At 43.1% G+C, this 23,072-nt stretch overlaps 1 protein-coding gene across 3 annotated transcripts in view; it reads left to right on the top strand.

The window, feature by feature from the left end:
* The window catches only part of LOC143770209 (suppressor of cytokine signaling 3-like), a 202,144-nt gene that overhangs the window by 97,394 nt on the left and 81,678 nt on the right, over positions 1-23,072 (top strand). The window lies entirely within an intron of this gene.

Raw genomic sequence — 23,072 nt, 5'->3', positions numbered from 1 at the left:
TCTTGCAATCTACTAATTGTAAGAAAGCTATAGTTCTCCTTCAGCCATGGGAAACCCTTTTGTGATCCCGCAACAAGCTGACAAACTCAGCTCTGCACCAGCTCTGCTGCATCTGTACTTGGGCTTCACGTATCAACGTATACATTAAATTGGCAGTAACCACATAAAGACAATAAATAGGACCGTGTAGTAGCTCTTTCGTCGCAGTTCACCTACAGAGATGACAATAAACTAGATTCTTGGAGCTACAAATTTCCAAGGAGCTACTAGATTGTCAGCTCTGCAGGCGAACCATGACCAAAGAGCTGCAGATGTCCAAAGAGCTACTAGATTGTAAGCTCTGCAGACAATCCATGACCAAAGAGCTGCAGATGTCCAAAGAGCTACTAGATTGTAAGCTCTGCAGACAATCCATGACCAAAGAGCTGTAGATCTCCAAAGAGCTACTAGATTGTCAGCTCTGCAGGCGAACCGTGACCAAAGAGCTGCAGATCTCCAAAGAGCTACTAGATTGTAAACTCTGCAGACAATCCATGACCAAAGAGCTGCAGATCTCCAAGGAGATACTAGATTGTCAGCTCTGCAGGCAATCCATGACCAATCTAGTAGCTCCTTGGAAATCTGCAGATCTTTGGTCATGGTTCGCCTGCAGAGCTGACAATCTAGTAGCTCCTTGGAAATTTGTAGCTCCAAGGATCTACTCTATTGTCATCTCTGTAGGTGAACCGTGACCTAAGGGCTGAAAATTTCTAAGGAGCTACTAGATTGTCAGCTCTGCAGGTGAACCATGACCAATCTAGTAGCTCCTTATAAATTTGCAGCCCTTAGGTCATGGTTCACCTACAGAGATGACAATAGACTAGATTATTGGAGCTACTAGATTGTCAGCTCTACAGAAGAACTGTGACCAAAGAGCTGTAGGTTTTGAAAGAGCTAATAGATTGTCAGCTCTACAAGCGAACTATGACCAATCTAGTAGCTCCTTGGAGATCTGCAACTCCTTGGTCATGGTTCGCCTGCAGAGCTGACAATCTAGTAGCTCCTTGCACATTTTTAGTTCTTTGGTCACGGTTCGCCTACACAGTTGACAGTCTAGTAGCTCCTTGGAAATTTTTAGCTCCTTGGTCTCGGTTCTTCTGACAATCTAGTGACCTTGTGTCCTCAATGCTCCCACTGGTTTAGTTTGCTACATGTATATTGCTAACACAGATGTAGAATTATGGTGTAACTTCATTTAACCCCTTCATGCCGCGGCCCTTTTTCGTTTTTGTGTTTTCGTTTTTCGCTCCCCTCCTTCCCAGAGCCATAACTTTTTTATTTTTCTGTCAATATGGCCATGTGAGGGCTTATTTTTTGCGGGACGAGTTGTACTTTTGAACGACATCATTGGTTTTAGCATGTCGTGTACTAGAAAATGGGAAAAAAATTCCAAGTGCGGTGAAATTGCAAAAAAAGTGCAATCCCACACTTGTTTTTTGCTTGGCTATTTTGCTAGGTTCACTAAATGCTAAAACTGAGCTGCCATCATGATTCTCTAGGTCATTACGAGTTCATAGACACCTAACATGACCAGGTTATTTTTTATCCAAGTGGTGAAAAAAAATTCCAAACTTTGCTTTAAAAAAAAAAAAAAAAAAAAGTGCCATTTTCCAATACCCGTAGCGTCTCCAATTTAGTGATCTTGGGTCGGGTGAGGGCTTATTTTTTGCGTGCTGAGCTGGCGTTTTTAATGATACCATTTTGGCGCAGATATGTTCTTTTGATCGCCCGTTATTGCATTTTAACGCAATGTCGCGGCGACCAAAAAAACGTAATTCTGGCGTTTCGGATTTTTTTCTCGCTACGCTGTTTAGCGATTAGGTTAATGCTTTTTTTTAATTGATAGATCGGGCAATTCTGAACGCGGCTATACCAAATATGTGTATGTTTTGTTTGTTTTTTATTGTTTTATTTAGGATGGGGCGAAAGGGGGGTGATTTAAACTTTTATATTTTTAATATTTTTTTCACATTTTTAAAAACTTTTTTTTCCCACTTTTGCCATGCTTCTATAGCCTCCATAGGAGGCTAGAAGCAGGCACAGCCCGATCGGCTCTGCTACATAACAGCGATCATCAGATCGCTGTTATGTAGCTCAAATGCAGGTGTGCTGTGAGCGCCGACCACAGGGGGGCGCTCACAGCACGCCGGCATCAGTAACCATAGAGGTCTCAAGGACCTCTATGGTTACCTTCCTGACTCATCGCCGACCCCCGATCATGTGACGGGGGTCGGCGATGACGTCATATCCGGCCGCCCGGCCGGATGCGGTAGTTAAATGCCGCTGTCTGCGTTTGACAGCGGCATTTAACAGGTTAATAGCGGCGGGTGAATAGCGATTTCACCCGCCGCTATTGCGCGCACATGTCAGCTGTTCAAAACAGCTGACATGTCGCGACTTTGATGTGCGCTCACCGCCGGAGCGCACATCAAAGCAGGGGATGCGACATGCGCAGTACATGTACGGCGCATGTCGCGAAGGGGTTAATAGACATGGGATAAAAGAGCTGGTTGACATTTATGGCCGCTGAGGCTTCACACTATGGTGTATTATGCAATTTGGCAATTGTAATGTTAAGTGTCAGGACATCGGTCGTTAACCAGCAGAGGTAGCCTGTCCCGTGTCTGGCGTCGCACCAGGTGGTAATTCTTTCTTGTCCTGTTGAGATGAATGGAAAGTTTGGGATGGAGCGCCGAGGATCAGACACCAGCCTGCAAAATGCTTACTGGAGGCTTAAAATAGATGCTTGGACTGTACGCCACACAATGTATCTGTGTCCCGAGAGACTTCCCACGCTTTCCTTTTGCTACAAGTACTACAATACATAAATACCGGAGTACATAAGAGGAGCCCTTGACAATAAAGTGGAAAATGCATAACAATAGGTAATAGTGAGGCATTCTCCATAGAGACAGGATGAGTCCACGGGGATCAATGTGTTTGTCATTTATCTGGAAAGGAGTACGGCAAACAGAAAGCCGCGGCTCCGTAACTGGAAGCACGTCACGTTTTCTCTCCTGTTATTAGAACAGAAAAGTGATTATAATGGCACTGCCAGATCTGTCAATTCAGACCCTATTGTTTGTAATAAGGACAGAGGCGTAGCTAGGGGTTTGGTTTTGGAGACTTTTGATTGGGCCCCTAACCATGTATCCCTGATTACAACTATGGTGGTGCAGACTAATTGTGGATGTAGGAGAATCCCAGCAGATGAGCTGTTACTAAAAAAAAATCTCTGTACAAAGACTATCACTGATATTACCGCCATATGGTGACATATAGTGCAAGATCGCAGTCCTGCAGAACATATAAGTGATCACAGCACAGTTACAGATAATGATGACTTACAGCTGACGTTCTTTCTGATGGAATTATTCACTTTTCCCGTCTTTTCCATCTGACCCAGACCGACATGACAACTTCTCCATCCAGAACTCGGCTGCAGAGATTACAACAAAGACACATTTCATGTCTCATATTTTCAACATCATCCCCATCTATCCCCAACCTGCACAAACTCCTCATCCTGCTGATGCCCCAATGCTGAGCCGCTGCTGCCGTATGTGTCCCCATTACTGCACCTGATGTGTGGTTCTGTGTACCTCTAATTTTCCTCCTACTGGAGCCCTAGATTTCCCTTTCATTGCCCTCATTAAGTACTATGTCAACAAAAGTGCCCCACAAACACTAAGATACCCCATAATGAATTTCTCCACAGTACGCTCCACACACACAGTATGATGATCCTACTGTACCTCACCCTTCAACTCCCTCGGCAAAGTATGGTGACCCCAACACAGTATGATCTGTCAACTGTGACCCCCAGACAGCCCTCCATGCAGTATAATGGGTCTGTATACAGTATAATGGCCCCACACCTCTCCACACTGTATAATGGTCCCCACACAGCCCTCCACATAGTACAAACCATCACACTGTATAATTGCTTGCATACAGTATAAAGGCTCCCACATAGCCCTCCAAAAATTATAATAGCCCCCACATAGCCTTCCATATAGTATAATGGACACTATAGTTCTTCATATAGTATAATGCACTCCCTATTGTCCTCCATATAGTATAATGTACTCCCAATAGTCCTCCATATAGTATAATGCACTCCCCATAGTCCTCCAAACAGTATAATGCACACCTCATAGTCCTATATATAGTATAATGCACTCCATAGTCTTCATTTAGTATAATGTATTCCCATAGTTCTATATATAAATAGATCTATACATATATACTATATACATATATAAATATACATACACTCACCGGCCACTTTATTAGGTACACCATGCTAGTAACGGGTTGGACCCCCTTTTGCCTTCAGAACTGCCTCAATTCTTCGTGGCATAGATTCAACAAGGTGCTGGAAGCATTCCTCAGAGATTTTGGTCCATATTGACATGATGGCATCACACAGTTGCCGCAGATTTGTCGGCTGCACATCCCAAAGATGCTCCATACAAGGCAGGATGGATCCATGCTTTCATGTTGTTTACGCCAAGTTCTGACCCTACCATCCGAATGTCGCAGCAGAAATCGAGACTCATCAGACCAAGCAACGTTTTTCCAATCTTCTACTGTCCAATTTCGATGAGCTTGTACAAATTGTAGCCTCAGTTTCCTGTTCTTAGCTGAAAGGAGTGGTACCCGGTGTGGTCTTCTGCTGCTGTAGCCCATCTGCCTCAAAGTTCGACGCACTGTGCGTTCAGAGATGCTCTTAGGCCTACCTTGGTTGTAACGGGTGGCGATTTGAGTCACTGTTGCCTTTCTATCAGCTCGAACCAGTCTGCCCATTCTCCTCTGACCTCTGGCATCAACAAGGCATTTCCGCCCACAGAACTGCCGCTCACTGGATTTTTTTTCTTTTTCGGACCATTCTCTGTAAACCCTAGAGATGGTTGTGCGTGAAAATCCCAGTAGATCAGCAGTTTCTGAAATACTCAGACCAGCCCTTCTGGCACCAACAACCATGCCACGTTCAAAGGCACTCAAATCACCTTTCTTCCCCATACTGATGCTCGGTTTGAACTGCAGGAGATTGTCTTGACCATGTCTACATGCCTAAATGCACTGAGTTGCCGCCATGTGATTGGCTGATTAGAAATTAAGTGTTAACAAGAAGTTGGACAGGTGTACCTAATAAAGTGGCCGGTGAGTGTAGTTCTATATATGCACTCCCCACAGTCCTCCATATAGTATAATGCATCCCCATAGTTCTCTATATACATAGGTCTATGCATATATATTCTAAATACATATATATACAGTAATGACCAAAAGTTTGAACACACCTTCTCATTTAAAGATTTTTCTGCATTTTCATGAGTGTGAAAATTGTACATTCAAACTGAAGGCATCAAAACTATGAATTAAGACATGTGGAATTATATACTCAACAAAAAAGTGTGAAACAACTGAAATTATGTCTTATATTCTAGGTTCTTCAAAGTAGCCACCTTTTGCTTTGATGACTGCTTTGCACACTCTTGGCATTCTCTTGATGAGCTTCAAGAGGTAGTCACCGGGAATGGTCTTCCAACAATCTTGAAGGAGTTCCCAGAGATGCTTAGCACTTGTTGGCCCTTTTGCCTTCACTCTGCGGTCCAGCTCACCCCAAACCATCTCGATTGGGTTCAGGTCTGGTGACTGTGGAGGCCAGGTCATCTGGCGTAACACCCCATCACTCTCCTTCTTGGTCAAATAGCCCTTACACAGCCTGGAGGTGTGTTTGGGGTCATTGTCCTGTTGAAAAATAAATGATGGTCCAACTAAACGCAAACCGGATAGAATAGCATTCCGCCTGCAAGATGCTGTGGTAGCTATGCTGGTTCAGTATGCCTTCAATTTTGAATAAATCCCCAACAGTGTCACCAGCAAAGCACCCCCATACCATCACACCTCCTCCATGCTTCACGGTGGGAACAAGGCATGTAGAGTCCATCCGAGTCCACCTTTTCTGCGTTGCACAAAGACCCGGTGGTTGGATCCAAAGATCTCAAATTTGGACTCATCAGACCTGGTCTAATGTCCATTCCTTGTGTTCTTTAGCCCAAACAAGTCTCTTCTGCTTGTTGCCTGTCCTTAGCAGTGGTTTCCTAGCAGCTATTTTACCATGACGGCCTGCTGCACAAAATCTCCTCTTAACAGTTGTTGCAGAGATGTGTCTGCTGCTAGAACTCTGTGTGGCATTGACCTGGTCTCTAATCTGAGCTGCTGTTAACTTGCGATTTCTGAGGCTGGTGACTCGGATAAACTTATCCTCAGAAGCAGAGGTGACTCTTGGTCTTCCTTTCCTGGGGCAGTCCTCATGTGAGCCAGTTTCTTTGTAGTTCTTGATGGTTTTTGCCACTGCACTTGGGGACACTTTCAAAGTTTTCCCAATTTTTTGAACTAAGTGACCTTCATTTCTTAAAGTAATGATGGCCACTCGTTTTTCTTTACTTAGCTGCTTTTTTCTTGCCATAATACAAATTCTAACAGTTTATTCAGTAGGACTATCAGCTGTGTATCCACCAGACTTCTGCACAAAACAACTGATGGTCCCAACACCATTTATAAGGCAAGAAATCCCACTTATTAAACCTGGCAGGGCACACCTGTGAAGTGAAAACTATTCCCTGTGACTATCTCTTGAAGTTCATCAAGAGAATGCCAAGAGTGTGCAAAGCAGTCATCAAAGCAAAAGGTGGCTACTTTGAAGAACCTAGAATATAAGACATAATTTCAGTTGTTTCACACTTTTTTGTTAAGTATATAATTCCACATGTGTTAATTCATAGTTTTGATACCTTCAGTGTGAATGTACAATTTTCATAGTCATGAAATACAGAAAAATCTTTAAATGAGAAGGTGTGTCTAAACTTTTGGTCTGTACTGTACATAGTTCTATAAATGCACTCTCCACCACAGTCCTCCATACAGTATAATGCATCCCCATAATTCTATATATACATATATACTGTACATATATACATAGTTCTATATATGCATTCCCCACAGTCCCCCATATAGTATAATGCAGTCCATAGTCCTCCATATAGTATAATGCACTTCTCATAGTCCTCCATACAGTATAATGCCCTCCCAATAATCCTCCAAACAGTATAATGCACTCCCCGAAGTCCTCCATATAGTATAATGCACTCCCCATGGGCCTCTATTCAGTATTATGGCCACCACAATGTATTCATTGATTTAAAAAACATTCACCCCCTTTTCAATCAATAGGGGATGAATGTGCAGTACCCACCTGTGGCCACTTTTTCGTCAGCATAGCTGTGCAGCTCCACAACTGAGCAGCTCGGTCCGCTGCTGACACCAGGAACAGCTGATTTTTGGGGGTGTTGGCTGTCCCACCCCCAATGATCAGAAATTGCTGATCTACCCTAAAGATAGGTCATCAATGTTACAGTCCCGGAAAACCCCTTTAAAGCAAACATAAGCCCCCTTTATTCTGTAGATCAGTGGGGTTTAAGCTTCCAGGCCCGTAGTGAGGGCCCCTGGGCAAAAATAGAATATAGGCCACCTCTTTGATATCTTATCAGAATGTATCCCCTTATGTACAGTGCCTACAAGTAGTATTCAACCCCCTGCAGATTTAGCAGGTTTACACATTTGGAATTAACTTGGCATTGTGACATTTGGACTGTAGATCAGCCTGGAAGTGTGAAATGCACTGCAGCAAAAAAGAATGTTATTTCTTTGTTTGTTTGTTTTTAAAATTGGGAAAAGTTTTTTCAGAGGGTCATTTATTATTCAACCCCTCAACCCACCAGAATTCTGTTTGGTTCCCCTAAAGTATTAAGAAGTAGTTCAGGCACAAAGAACAATGAGCTTCACATGTTTGGATTAATTATCTCTTTTTCCAGCCTTTTCTGACTATTTAAGACCCTCCCCAAACTTGTGAACAGCACTCAAACATGGTCAACATGGGAAAGACAAAGGAGCATTCCAAGGCCATCAGAGACAAGATCGTGGAGGGTCACAAGGCTGGCAATGGGTACAAAACCCTTTCCAAGGAGTTGGGCCTACCTGTCTCCACTGTTGGGAGCATCATCCGGAAGTGGAAGGCTTATGGAACTACTGTTAGCCTTCCACGGCCTGGACAGCCTTTGAAAGTTTCCTCCCGTGCCGAGGCCAGGCTTGTCCGAAGAGTCAAGGCTAACCCAAGGACAACAAGGAAGGAGCTCCGGGAAGATCTCATGGCAGTGGGGACATTGGTTTCAGTCAATACCATAAGTAACGTACTCCACCGCAATGGTCTCCGTTCCAGACGAGCCCGTAAGGTACCTTTACTTTCAAAGCGTCATGTCAAGGCTTGTCTACAGTTTGCTCATGATCACTTGGAGGACTCTGAGACTGACTGGTTCAAGGTTCTCTGGTCTGATGAGACCAAGATCGAGATCTTTGGTTCCAACCACACACGTGACGTTTGGAGACTGGATGGCACTGCATACGACCCCAAGAATACCATCCCTACAGTCAAGCATGGTGGTGGCAGCATCATGCTGTGGGGCTGTTTCTCAGCCAAGGGGCCTGGCCATCTGGTCCGCATCCATGGGAAGATGGATAGCACGGCCTACCTGGAGATTTTGGCCAAGAACCTCCGCTCCTCCATCAAGGATCTTAAGATGGGTCGTCATTTCATCTTCCAACAAGACAACGACCCAAAGCACACAGCCAAGAAAACCAAGGCCTGGTTCAAGAGGCAAAAAATCAAGGTGTTGCAGTGGCCTAGTCAGTCTCCTGACCTTAACCCAATTGAAAACTTGTGGAAGGAGCTCAAGATTAAAGTCCACATGAGACACCCAAAGAACCTAGATAACTTGGAGAAGATCTGCATGGAGGAGTGGGCCAAGATAACTCCAGAGACCTGTGCCGGCCTGATCAGGTCTTATAAAAGATGATTATTGCCTGTAATTGCAAACAAAGGTTATTCCACAAAATATTAAACCTAGGGGTTGAATAATAATTGACCCACACTTTTATGTTTAAAATTTATAAAAATTTAACTGAGCAACAAATCTTTTTGGTTTGTAAGATTTATGCATCTGTTAATAAATCCTGCTCTTGCTTGAAGTTTGAAGGCTCTAACTTATTTGCATCTTATTAAACCTGCTAAATCTGCAGGGGGTTGAATACTACTTTTAGGCACTGTATCTCTAACAATCCTTCTACATTATTTCAAAACACTCTTTTTCAGTGATACTGATTACTTTGTATCTCTGTTCATACTGCACCCACACAAGCAAATGACACACCATTTGAAAGGTAAACTTGCACACTTCAGCAAGAAAATAGCCAAACAAACCACACATCCATGATGTGATCACAAAATACACTTTAAACATTAATTTTCATAAAACTGCAGTAAGGAAATATGACCTGCAGGTGGCACCACACTACCCCAAAGCATACTACCACAAAGCTGAAACAAATCCTAAAATTTGCCTTCAGTGCTTTCCAGCTTGCCGAACTCCTTGCCCAACCGATTTCAGGCAGGTACATATAAAATATTTGCTACATTTGTGGAAGTAGAATAAAATTAAACTTTACCTGTTTAAGACTTCAGCTTTAAAACTGAAGATATAAATGAATGCAGCCTAAAAGGGATCGGACAGGTTCTGAACCATCAGATTTTCCTTATTGTTGGACAGTCATTGAAAAGTCTATCTTCATTCTAAGGTTGCAGCTTACCAAGACCTGGAGTCACTTCTGGTTCCAAGTAAAAAAAAACGGCGATGACATAACTCAGATTCAGTGGCGTTCATACAAAGTTATGGGCCTGGTGCGAACTTTCAAATGCCCCTCCCCCCACCATGCCAAAATATTTTCCACCCAAATTCACATTTTTCCTATTCATTTCGCACACTATAGCTTTATTTCAAAGTTGTATAGTTTGACCTCAGTGGTGTAACTATCCGGTGCCCCATCCTGGTATATATTTGTCCCCTGTACTGCCATTGTTATGTAATTTATAAAGAAAATAAACCATTCTACTCATCAGGGGCTTACATAGAAGTCATGGGGATCCATATAAGAAGTATAATGCACCCCCATAGTCCTCCTTATAATAAAATGCACCCCCATAGTCCTCTATATAAAATACTGCACAGTTAATAGTCATCCATATAGTATAATACACTCCCCATAGTCCTCCATATAGTATAATACACTCCCCATAGTCCTCCATATAGCATTATACACTTCTCAGTCCTCCATATAATATAATACACTCCTCATAGTCCTCCATATATTTAAATACACTCCTCATAATGCTTCATATAGCATAATACACTCCTCATAGTGCTCCATATAGTATAATACACTGCTCAGTCCTCCATATAGTTTAATACACTCCTCAGTCCTCCATATAGTATATTGCATTCCTCAGTCCTCCATATAGTATAATACACTCCTCAGTCCTCCATATAGTATAATACACTCCTCAGTCCTTCAAATAGTATAATACACTCTTCAGTCCTCCATATAGTATAATACACTCCTCAGTCCTCCATATAGTATAATACACATAATACACTCCTCAGTACTCCATATAGTATAATACACTTCTTAGTCCTCCATATAGTATAATACACTGCTCATAGTGCTCCATATAGTATAATGCACCCCACATAGTCCTCTATATAGTATAATACATTCCTCAGTCCTCCATATAGTATTATACACTCCTCATAGTCCTCCATATATTAAAATACACTGCTCAGTCCTCCATATAGTATAATACATTCCTATTAGTCCTCCATATATTAAAATACACTCCTCATAGTGTTCCATATAGTATAATGCACCGCCATCATCATCCATGTCATACAATTCACTTCCCATAGTATAATGCACCCCATAGTTCTTCATATAGTATAATGTATTCACCATAGTCCTCGATACAGTATAATGCAGCCCACATATAGTATAAGGCAGCCACCCCACAGAGTATAATGCAGCCACCCCACAGAGTATAATGCAGCCACCCCATAGAGCATAATGCAGCCACCCCATAGAGTATAATGTAACCCCTCATAGAATATAATGCAGCCCCCCTCTTATAGTATAATGTAGGCCCCTCATAGAGTATGATGCAATCACCCCTCATAGAATATAAGTATAATACAGCCCCCATAGAATATAATGTAGCCCCGAATAGAATATAATACAGCCCACCTCCCCATAGAATATAATGTAGTCCATCAAAGAGAATGATGCAAATCCTCCCTCATAAAATCTAATACAGCCCCCCATTGAATATAATGTAGCCCCCATAGAATACAACCCACCTCCCCATAGTACATAATGTAGCCCCCATAGAATATAATACAGCCCACCTCCCCATAGTATATAATGCAGCCCCCCATAGTATATAACACAGCCTCCCCAACAGAATATAAGGAAGCCCCCATAGTATATAACACAGCCTCCCCAATAGAATATAATGTACCCCCCATAGTGTATAACACAGCCTCCCTCATAGAATATAATGTACCCCCCATAGTATATAACACAGCCTCCCCCATAGAATATAACGTATAATGTACCCCCATAGTATATAACACAGCCACATAGTATATAACACAGCCTCCCCCATAGAATATAATATACTCCCCATAGTATATAACAGCCACATAGTATGTAACACAGCCTCCCCATAGAATATAATATACCCCCATAATATATAGCACAGACTGTGCAGTATATAGCACAGCCCGCGTAGTATATAGCACAGCCCGTGTAGTATATAGCACAGCCCGCATAGTATATAGCATAGCCCACGTAGTATATAGCACAGCCCGTGTAGTATATAGCATTGCCAGCATCTACCTCCCCACCGAGAATGGACCCACAGTCTAGTACTCACTGTTATAGTAATGCAAAAAAACCCACACTTTTCACCTCTCCTCGTGCCCGCGCTGCTCCCTGCTCCCATCTCAGCGGCTGCACTGCCTGGCACACAGTGAATGTGCGATGACGTCATCGCGCAGCCACAGTGTCAGAGACAGAGTGGGGAATGATGGGAGAGAGAACGTCAGCTGACGCGCTCTCCTCCATCATTGCTTTGAACTGTACCTGCAGACGCTGGTATAGTTCAATGCGGGGGAGTCGGCGCTGGCGGCAGGCGGGCCCCTGTGCCTCACAGGGGCCCCATAGCAGCCACGTGATGTGCAAATGCGAGGATTCGATTTTCTCGCATGTAAGCATCCGAATGACATCCGTATGGCGAGATTTTCTCGCCGGCTTGCAGAATGGACATATAATGGATCCATGGGCTCAAATATTTCTGAAAACATATATATATATATATATATATATACTAGCTGTACTACCCGGCTTCGCCCGGGTTAATGACTGCTGTTAGCAAAATAGAATGTGTTAACAAAAATTTATTCTGCACACAAAAACCACAAAACAAATAGATAGAAATGTAATTATTAAAAGGCAAAAACTAAGCAAATAGAAGCATTTCACAACATATATTAGCTTTGTTATACTGAGAATGTCTTTGTTGCCTATATTAACCAATCAGAGCTCAGGTTAATTAACTGTAGCAAAATAGAAGCTGAGCTGTGATTGGTTGCTATTGGCAGCCTGATAAATCCCCAGCCAACAGGAAGCCCTCCCCCCTGGCAGTATATATTAGCTCACACATACACATAATAGACAGGTCATGTGACTGACAGCTGCCGTATTTCCTATATGGTACATTTGTTGCTCTTGTAGTTTGCTTATTAATCAGATTTTTATTTTTGAAGGACAATACCAGACTTGTGTGTGTTTTAGGGCGAGTTTTATGTGTCAAGTTGTGTGTGTTGAGTTGCGTGTGGCGACATGCATGTAGCGACTTTTGTGAGATGAGTTTTGTGTGGCGACATGCGTGTAGCAACATTTTGTGTGTTGAGTTGCATGTGACAGGTTAGTGTAGCAAGTTGTGTGCAGCAAGATTTGTGCATGGCGAGTTTTGCGCGTGGCGAGTTTTATGTGTGGTGCATTTTGAGTATGTGCAAGTTTTGTGTGAGGCAACTTTTGCATGTGGTGCAACTTTTGTACATGTGGCAATTTTTCTGTGTGTGCAAGTTTTGCATGAGGTGAGTTTTCCATGAGGTGAGTTTTGCACGTGTGGCGAGTTTTGCGTGAGCCTAGTTTTGCATATGGCGAGTTTTGCATGTAGCGAGTTTTGAGTGGTGACTTTTGTGTTTCGACTTTTATGTGGCGAGGTTGGTGTGTGTGTGTGGTGAAATGTGTGCTGAGGGTGGTATATGTGTTCAAGCACGTGGTAGTGTGTGGCGCATTTTGTGTTTGTGTTCATATCCCCGTGTGTGGTGAGTATCCCATGTCGGGGCCCCACCTTAGCAACTGTACGGTATATACTCTTTGTCGCCATCGCTCTCATTCTTTAAGTCCTCATTGTTCACATCTGGCAGCTGTCAATTTTCCTCCAACACTTTTCCCTTCACTTTTTCCCCATTATGTAGATAGGAGCAAAATTGTTTGGTGAATTGGAACGCGCGGGGTTAAAATTTCACCTCACAACATAGCCTATGACGCTCTCGGGGTCCAGACGTGTGACTGTGCAAAATTTTGTGGCTGTAGCTGCGACGGTACAGATGCCAATCCCGGACATACACACATACATACATACACACATTCAGCTTTATATATTAGATATACCTGTATGTAATCTCCTGTATATAGTATATACCTGTGTGTCATCTCACCTATATATAGTATATATCTGTGTGTCATCTCCTGTATATAGTATATACCTGTATGTCATCTCCTCCTATACATAGCATATACCTGTGTCATCTCCTCCTGTATATACTATATACCTGTAGGTAATCTGCTCCTGTATATAGTATATACCTGTGTGTCATCTCCTCCTGTATATAGTATATACCTGTATGTCATCTCCTCCTGTATGTAGTATGTACCTGTATGTCATCTCCTCCTCTATATAGTATATACCTGTGTGTCATCTCTCCTGTATATAGTATATATCTGTGTGTCATCTCCTCCTGTATATAGTATATACCTGTGTGTCATCTCCCCTGTAAATAGTATATACCTGTGTGTCATCTCCTGTATATAGTATATAGCTGTATGTCATCTCCTCCTGTATTAGCCCTCGTTCACACGTTATTTGGTCAGTATTTTTACCTCAGTATTTGTAAGCTAAAATGGCAGCCTGATAAATCCCCAGCCAACAGTAAGCCCACCCCCTGGCAGTATATATTAGCTCACACATACACATAATAGACTGGTCATGTGACTGACAGCTGCCGGATTCCTATATGGTACATTTGTTGCTCTTGTAGTTTGTCTGCTTATTAATCAGATTTTTATTTTTGAAGGATACCAGACTTGTGTGTGTTTTAGGGCGAGTTTCGTGTGTCAAGTTGTGTGTGTTGAGTTGCGTGTGGCGACATGCATGTAGGGACTTTTGTGAGATGAGTTTTGTGTGGCGACATGCGTGTAGCAACTTTTTGTGTGTCGAGTTGCATGTGACAGGTTAGTGTAGCAAGTTGTGTGCAGCAAGTTTTGCGCATGGCGAGTTTTGCGCGTGGCGAGTTTTATGTGTGGTGCCTTTTGAGTATGTGCAAGTTTTGTGTGAGGCAACTTTTGCATGTGTTGCAACTTTTGTGCATGTGGCAATTTTTCTGCGTGTGGCAATTTTTCTGCGTGTGCAAGTTTTGCGTGTGGCGAGTTTTGCACGTGTGGCGAGTTTTGCATGTGGAGAGTTTTGCGCGTGGCGAGTTTTGAGCGGCGACTTTTGTGTTTCTACTTTTATGTGGCGAGGTTGGTGTATGTGTGGTGAAATGTGCACTGAGGGTGGTATATGTGTTCGAGCACGTGGTAGTGTGTGGCGCATTTTGTGTGTGTGTTCATATCCCCGTGGTGGTGTGATTATCCCATGTTGGGGCCCCACCTTAGCAACTGTACAGTATATACTCTTTGGTGCCATCGCTGTCATTCTTTAAGTCCCCCTTGTTCACATCTGGCAGCTGTTAATTTGCCTCCAACACTTTTCCTTTCATTTTTTCCCCATTATGTAGATAGGGGCAAAATTGTTTGGTGACTTGGAAAGCGCGGGGTTAAAATTTCACCTCACAATATAGCTTTGACGCTCTCAGGGTCCAGACGTGTGACTGTGCAAAATTTTGTGCCTGTAGCTGCGACGCCTCCAACACTTTTCCTTTCACTTTTTCCCCATTATGTAGATAGGGGCAAAATTGTTTGGTGAATTGGAAAGCGCGGGGTTAAAATTTCACCTCACAACATAGCCTATGACGCTCTCGGGGTCCAGACGTGTGACTGTGCAAAATTTTGTGGCTGTAGCTGCTACGGTTCAGATGCCAATCCCGGACATACATACATACATACATACATACACACACACACACATTCAGCTTTATATATTAGATATATATATATATATATATATATATATGTGTGTATATATATATATATATATATATATATATATATACAGGGTGGTCCAAAAGTAGGTGGACAGTATGTGTAATAGGGTTATCAAAGGGGAGATTTATCAAACATGGTGTAAAGTGAAACTGACTCAGTTGCCCTTAGCAACCAATCAGATTCCAATTTTCATTCTTCACAGAGTCTTTGGAAAATGAAAGGTGGAATCTGATTGGTTGCTAAGGACAACTGAGTCAGTTTCACTTTACACCATGTTTGATAAATCTCCCCCTTCATAACCCTATTACACATACTGTCCACCTACTTTTGGACCACCCTGTATATATAGATATATATATATATATATATATATATATATATATATATATATATATATATATATATAATTGTCTAAGGGGTACTTCCATCTGTCTGTCTGTCTGTAACGGAAATCCCACGTTGCTGATTGGTCGCAGCCGCCAGGCCGCGACCAATCAGCGACGGGCACAGTCCGGACGAGAATTAGACCCCTCCCTACTTCCGTCCAGTCAGTGCCCAGTACCCGCTCCATACTCCCCTTCCGTCAGCGCTGACACAGGGTTAATGCCAGCGGTAACGGACCGCGTTATGCCGCGGATAACGCACTCCGTTAACGCTGCTATTAACCCTGTGTGACCAACTTTTTACTATTGATGCTGCCTATGCAGCATCAATAGTAAAAAGATCTAATGTTAAAAATAATAAAAAAACAAAAAACCTGCTATTCTCACCTTCTGTCGTCCGCCGACCGCTAAGTCATCTGGGTAATTTCGCAATGCATCGCTGGGAACGGAAGCTGGCAGCAGCAGCACACGCATCGGGACAGCTTTGCTAGACACCGGCAGGTGAATATATAACTATTTTTTATTTTAATTATTTTTTTTTAACAGGGATATGGTGCCCACACTGCTATATACTACATGGGCTGTGTTATATACTGTGTGGCTGCTATATATTACGTGGCCAGTGTTATATACTGCGTGGGCTGTGTTATATACTATGTGGGCTGTGTTATATACTACGTGGGCTGTGCTATATATTACGTGGGCTGTGTTATATACTGCGTGGCTGCTATATACTACGTGGGCAGTGTTATCTACTACGTGGGCAGTGATATATACTGCGTGGCCACTGTTATATACTGCGTGGCCTGTATTATATACTGCGTGGGCTGTATTATTTACTGTGTGGGCTGTGTTATATACTGCGTGGGCTGTGTTATATACTGCATGGGCTGTGTTATATACTGCATGGGCTGTGCTATATATTACGTGGGCTGTGTTATATACTACGTGGCTGTGTTATATACTGCGTGTCTGCTATATACTACATGGCTCCTATATACTACGTGGCCTGTGCTATATACTATGTGGCTGCTATTTACATACATACATACATATTCTAGAATACCCGATGCATTAGAATCGGGCCACCATCTAGTATATATATATATATTTATATAAATGTCAGTGACACACATACCTCTCTGTGTTCATCATCTCATTAAATACATTTTCATTTGACCAGCTTAATTTTCCTGAAAACGCCTGTGCCCTCGACAACCAATGTGCGAAAATTTAGCACGGGCCAACTAGTTTCTTAATAACTGAAAATCAAATTCATTAAATTAGTCTTTTACATGCAATCTAATATACAGTCAGCACATACTGTGAAGGTGGAAGGGGGCCCTCTAACCTACTGGCTCCCTCTATAGCTGGATAGGTCAAAATATGAATGTAAATACCATCATTATTTATCCAACGAGAACCTGGCACCAGGTAAAAATTGGGCAATTTTTCTCTTATTGTATTGTCACTGATCCCCTGAGTATTCTATTTTTTTAGTCTTCACCTCGAGGGCATGGCTCACAGGATCTTCTTGGGCATCTGCGTTGCTATCCTCTGAGCACTGACCCTCTGAAAAGACCAGAAAAATTAGCACGAAACAAAAAGGTCCATATATTTAGAATCATATGATTGATTTTAAAAAAAGGAATAAATTGCATATAGCATAGTAGAATAGAACAATGATGAAACTGAGCCTTCACAAAAGAAAGAAAAAATAGTAAAATCTAGTTTATGAAATGAATGCCAAGGCTGATCCTTGCATAGACTTTGAGATATTTTAGCCTGTTAATATCTTTACGCGTCGAAGCACCAGTTAAAGTGTGTCGATACTTTTGATGCCAATGATGTGAAAGGAAGGAGACCATGCACTTCCTTGCAGGTTGGGGATGATTTAAAGGGAATCTATCAGCAGATTTTTGCTACGTAATCCAACAGCTCAGTGGCATAATGTAGGGGCTTATACCTTAAAAGCAGTGATGAGTCACTTAATTTAATAGGTGCAGCAGTTGTGATTGAATTCCAGTTTTCTCTGCTGCAGTGCTCAGAAAGCTGAGTCCTGTATAACCCTGCCCACACCACTGATTGGCAGCTTTCTGTGCACAATGTATAGCAACAAAAAGCTGCTATTCTGTGCTGGGGGCGTGATTACACAAGATAGACGAAGCCGAACAGTAAAGTTCGGGGTCCATACTGAACACCTACTGTTTGGGCATGGACCCTGAACACAGACTTCACCAGGAAGTCCGTGTTACTGTTCGGGTTCGTCACCCCAAACACCAGATGTTTCTTGTGCTATCATGTACATGACAGCTATGCAAGCACTGCTTCTGATCGGCGGTAAAATTATTACCGCTGATCAGAGAGCTGTGGTTCCCATGCTGTCAAATGACAGCATGAGTCCGCAGATGTGATCGGAGGTAAAAAGTTTATCTCTGGTCACTGGTGTCGGTTGATGGGACTACTACTCCAATTAGCCTACGCCTGCTGCCACTAATAACAGCAAAAGGCATCGGCTGATGAGAGTATTCATTAGGCGGTGCCTGCGCTCTAAATAAATAACTTTAAAAAAAACTACTTTTGATAACCAGCCAGGTAAAACTGACAACTGCGGGCCGCAACCCTCAGCTGTCAGTGTTAGCAATGCTGGTTATTAAGAATAGAGAGGTCCCAATGCCTTTTTTACAAATTAGTTAAATAAATAATTTTTAAAAACAGCATGGGGTCCCCCCAATTTTTGACAACCAGCCACACTAAACCAGACAGCTGTGGAGTGGCATTCTCAGGCTGGTAAGAGGCCATGGATATTGTCCCCTTTCCAGCCTAAAAATAGCAGCCTGCAGCTGCCCAGAAATGGCGCATCTATTAGACGCTCCAATTCTGGTGCTTTGCCTGGCTCTTCCCACTTGCCATGTAGCAGTGGCAAGCTGGGTTCATATTTGTGGGGTTGATGTCACCTTTGTATTGTCCGATGACATCAAGGCCACAGCTTAGTAATGGTGAGGCAACTATAAAACACCTATCCATTTCTATTCCTATAGTTACATGGTAAATAAAGGCACAGCCAGAATAAAGTCTTTTATTTGAAATAAAAAAAGCACACTTTTCCTTTTTATTGAAAAATAGCAAACACATGTATACTCTCCTAATGCCCATTCCACTGAAGCCATGGTCTTATGTAAAAAAAGCAAAAATAAAAAACAATATCCTCACCTGTCCGTCATTCTGCCCCACTCCATAATATATGTCTGAAGTAAACAATTTTCAACCTGGAAGGTGCCAAGATGCGACCGTCCAGGCTGAGAACCACTAAGGAATGAGCTGCTGCAAGCTCTGGCTCCGTGACTAGCGGTTACATCAACAAGGTTACCTCCAGTCACTGAGGCTGTGTTCCCAGCTGGGCCCCTGAACTACAATGACCTCGGTGAGATCACCGGTAGCACTGTGAGAAAAAGTCTTAACGTGCAGTGGTGAGAAATATCCTAGTGAACTGCAGTGAACTCACCGCTGCACCATGAGACTTTTTCTCACTGTGCTGTCAAAAACATGGAGGAACTTACGCCGTTTTTTTTAAATTATTTATTTATAACGCAGGCACCAGTTGATGAATACTCCCATCAGCCATTCCTGCTCTCGCTGTTATTAATGGCAGCAGGTGTAGGCTGATGGGAGCAGTAGTCCCATCAGCCGATGCCAGTGACCGGAGGTAAACTTTTTACCTCTGGTCACAGCTGCGGCCTCAAAATGTCATTTGACAGCATGGGAACCGTGGCTTTCTGACAGGCGGTAATGATTTTACCACCGATCAGAGGCAGTGTTTGCCGCGCTGTCATGCACATGACAGCGTGGCAAATACTGGATGTTCCAGCCCCCCCATACAAGTGAATGAGGTCCCTGTTCAGGTTCAGGTAGTGATCCAAACTTTTTTAACTGTTCATCCGAACCCGGATATATATATATTGCTCAAAAAAATAGAGGGAACACTAAAATCCCACATCCTAGATATCACTGAATGAAATACTCCAGTTGTAAATCTTTATTCATTACATAGTGGAATGTTTTGAGAACAATAAAACCTAAACATTATCAACGTAAATCACATCTAATATCCCACGGAGGTCTTGAGCTCAAAATCAAAGTGGAAAATGAAGTTACAGGCTGATCCAACTTCAGTGGAAATTCCTCAAGACAAGGAAATGATGCTCAGTAGTGTGTGTGTGGCCTCCACGTGCCTGTATGACCTCCCTACAATGCCTGGGCATGCTCCTGATGAGGCGGCGGATGGTCTTCTGAGGGATCTCCTCCCAGACCTGGACTAAAGCATCCGCCAACTCCTGGACATATATTGAAGAAAACAGCCACACTCAGGTTTGGATTTTTTGAATGCATAACAGGAACAAAAAGTTTATTCAAGTCGCCACAATGTTAAGGCAATTAGGAGAGGGACTCCGTGGTAGGTATAAAGTAGGTAAGTAGGTAACGTTTCCACCCCGTGGTGGGTCTTTGTCAAACCTCACTTGAAAGAGGATAGGAATAGTAAAACGGAGATGCAGTGTAGAGAAATCTGGAGAAATTCCCATTACAGACTATAGTTAATGCATGTGGAGATCCGGAATGGCACGGAAGGGGTATGTCCCTGGGAATACTGCAGGAGGTGGAGCGGTGCCTGGTGGTGATGTTATCTACTTACCTACTTTATACCTACCACGGAGTCCCTCTCCTAATTGCCTTAACATTGTGGTGACTTGAATACATTTTTTGTTCCTGTTATGCATTCAAAAAATCCAAACCTGAGTGCGGCTGTTTTCTTCAATATATGACTTTGTTTGGATCATTTCCACGTCCAGCCAGCACCTATCTAATCATACACTGAGTGCACGCCTTCTTCTTTATAACTCCTGGACAGTCTGTGGTGCGAGACATGATGTCCCAGATGTGCTCAATCGGATTCAGGTCTGGGGAACGAGCGGGCCAGTCCATAGCTTCAATGCCTTCATCTTGCAGAAACTGCTGACACACTCCAGCCACATGAGATCTGGCATTGTCCTGCACTAGGAGGAACCCAGAGCCAACTGCACCAGCATATGGTATCACAAGGGGTCTGAGGATCTAATCTCGGTACCTAATGGCAGTCAGGCTACCTCTGGTGAGTACATGGAGGGCTGTGTGGCCCTCCAAAGAAATGCTACCCCACACCATTACTGACCCACTGCCCAACCGGTCATGCTGAAGGATGTTGCAGGCAGCATATCGCTCTCCACGGCATCTCCAGACTCTGTCACATGTGCTCAGTGTGAACCTGCTTTCATCTGTGAAGAGCACAGGGCGCCAGTGGAGACTTTGCCAATCCTGGTGTTCTGTGGCAAATGCCAAGCGTCCTGCACGTTGTTGGGCTGTGAGCACAACCCCCATCTGTGGACATCGGCACTCAGACCATCCTCATGGAGTCGGTTTCTAACCGTTTGTGCAGACACATGCACATTTGTGGCCTGCTGGAGGTCATTTTGCAGGGCTCTGGCAGTGCTCTTCCTGTTCCCCCTTGCACAAAATTTGAGGTAGCGGTCCTGCTGCTGGGTTGTTGCCCTCCTACGGCCCCCTCCATGTCTCCTGGCGCACTGGCCTGTCTCCTGGTAGCACCTCCAGCCTCTGGACACTATGCTGACAGACACAGCAAACCTTTTTGCCACAGCTCGCATTGGTGTGCCATCCTGGATGAGCTGCACTACCTGAGCCACTTGTGTGGGTTGTAGAGTCCATCTCGTGCTACCACGAGTGTGAAAGCACAACCAACATTCAAAAGTGACCAAAATATCAGCCAGAAAGCATTGGTACTGAGATGTGTTCTGTGGTCCCCACCTGCAGAACCACTACTTTATTGAGTGTGTCTTGATAATTGCCAATAATTTCCATCTGTTGTCTATTCCATTTGCACAACAGCATGTGAAATTGATTGTCAAACAGTTTTGCTTCCTAAGTGGACAGTTTGATTTCACAGAAGTTTGATTTACTTGGAGACATACTCTGTTGCTTAAGTGTTCCCTTAATTTTTTTGAGCTGTGTGTATATATATATATATATATATATATATATATATATATATATATATATATATATATATATATATATACAGGTCCTTCTCAAAAAATTAGCATATAGTGTTAAATTTCATTATTTACCATAATGTAATGATTACAATTAAACTTTCATATACTATAGATTCATTATCCACCAACTGAAATTTGTCAGGTCTTTTATTGTTTTAATACTGATGATTTTGGCATACAACTCCTGATAACCCAAAAAACCTGTCTCAATAAATTAGCATATCAAGAAAAGGTTCTCTAAATGACCTATTACCCTAATCTTCTGAATCAACTAATTAACTCTAAACACATGCAAAAGATACCTAAGGCTTTTAAAAACTCCCTGCCTGGTTCATTACTCAAAACCCCCATCATGGGTAAGACTAGCGACCTGACAGATGTCAAGAAGGCCATCATTGACACCCTCAAGCAAGAGGGTAAGACCCAGAAAGAAATTTCTCAACAAATAGGCTGTTCCCAGAGTGCTGTATCAAGGCACCTCAATGGTAAGTCTGTTGGAAAGAAACAATGTGGCAGAAAACGCTGTACAACGAGAAGAGGTGACCGGAACCTGAGGAAGCAGTGGACTGAGTCTGGTGTGGAAACATCCAGAGCCACCGTGCACAGGCGTGTGCAGGAAATGGGCTACAGGTGCCGCATTCCCCAGGTAAAGCCACTTTTGAACCATAAACAGCGGCAGAAGCGCCTGACCTGGGCTACAGAGAAGCAGCACTGGACTGTTGCTAAGTGGTCCCAAGTACTTTTTTCTGATGAAAGCAAATTTTGCATGTCATTCGGAAATCAAGGTGCCAGAGTCTGGAGGAAGACTGGGGAGAAGGAAATGCCAAAATGCCTGAAGTCCAGTGTCAAGTACCCACAGTCAGTGATGGTGTGGGGTGCCATGTCAGCTGCTGGTGTTGGTCCACTGTGTTTCATCAAGGGCAGGGTCAATGCAGCTAGCTATCAGGAGATTTTGGAGCACTTCATGCTTCCATCGGCTGAAATGCTTTATGGAGATGAAGATTTCATTTTTCAGCACGACCTGGCACCTGCTCACAGTGCCAAAACCACTGGTAAATGGTTTACTGACCATGGTATTACTGTGCTCAATTGGCCTGCC

The sequence above is a fragment of the Ranitomeya variabilis genome, chromosome 4, assembly GCF_051348905.1.
Source record: "Ranitomeya variabilis isolate aRanVar5 chromosome 4, aRanVar5.hap1, whole genome shotgun sequence".
Classification (NCBI taxonomy): domain Eukaryota; kingdom Metazoa; phylum Chordata; class Amphibia; order Anura; family Dendrobatidae; genus Ranitomeya; species Ranitomeya variabilis.
Note: the sequence above shows the minus strand (reverse complement) of the source record. Positions and strands in the feature narration are given on the sequence as shown.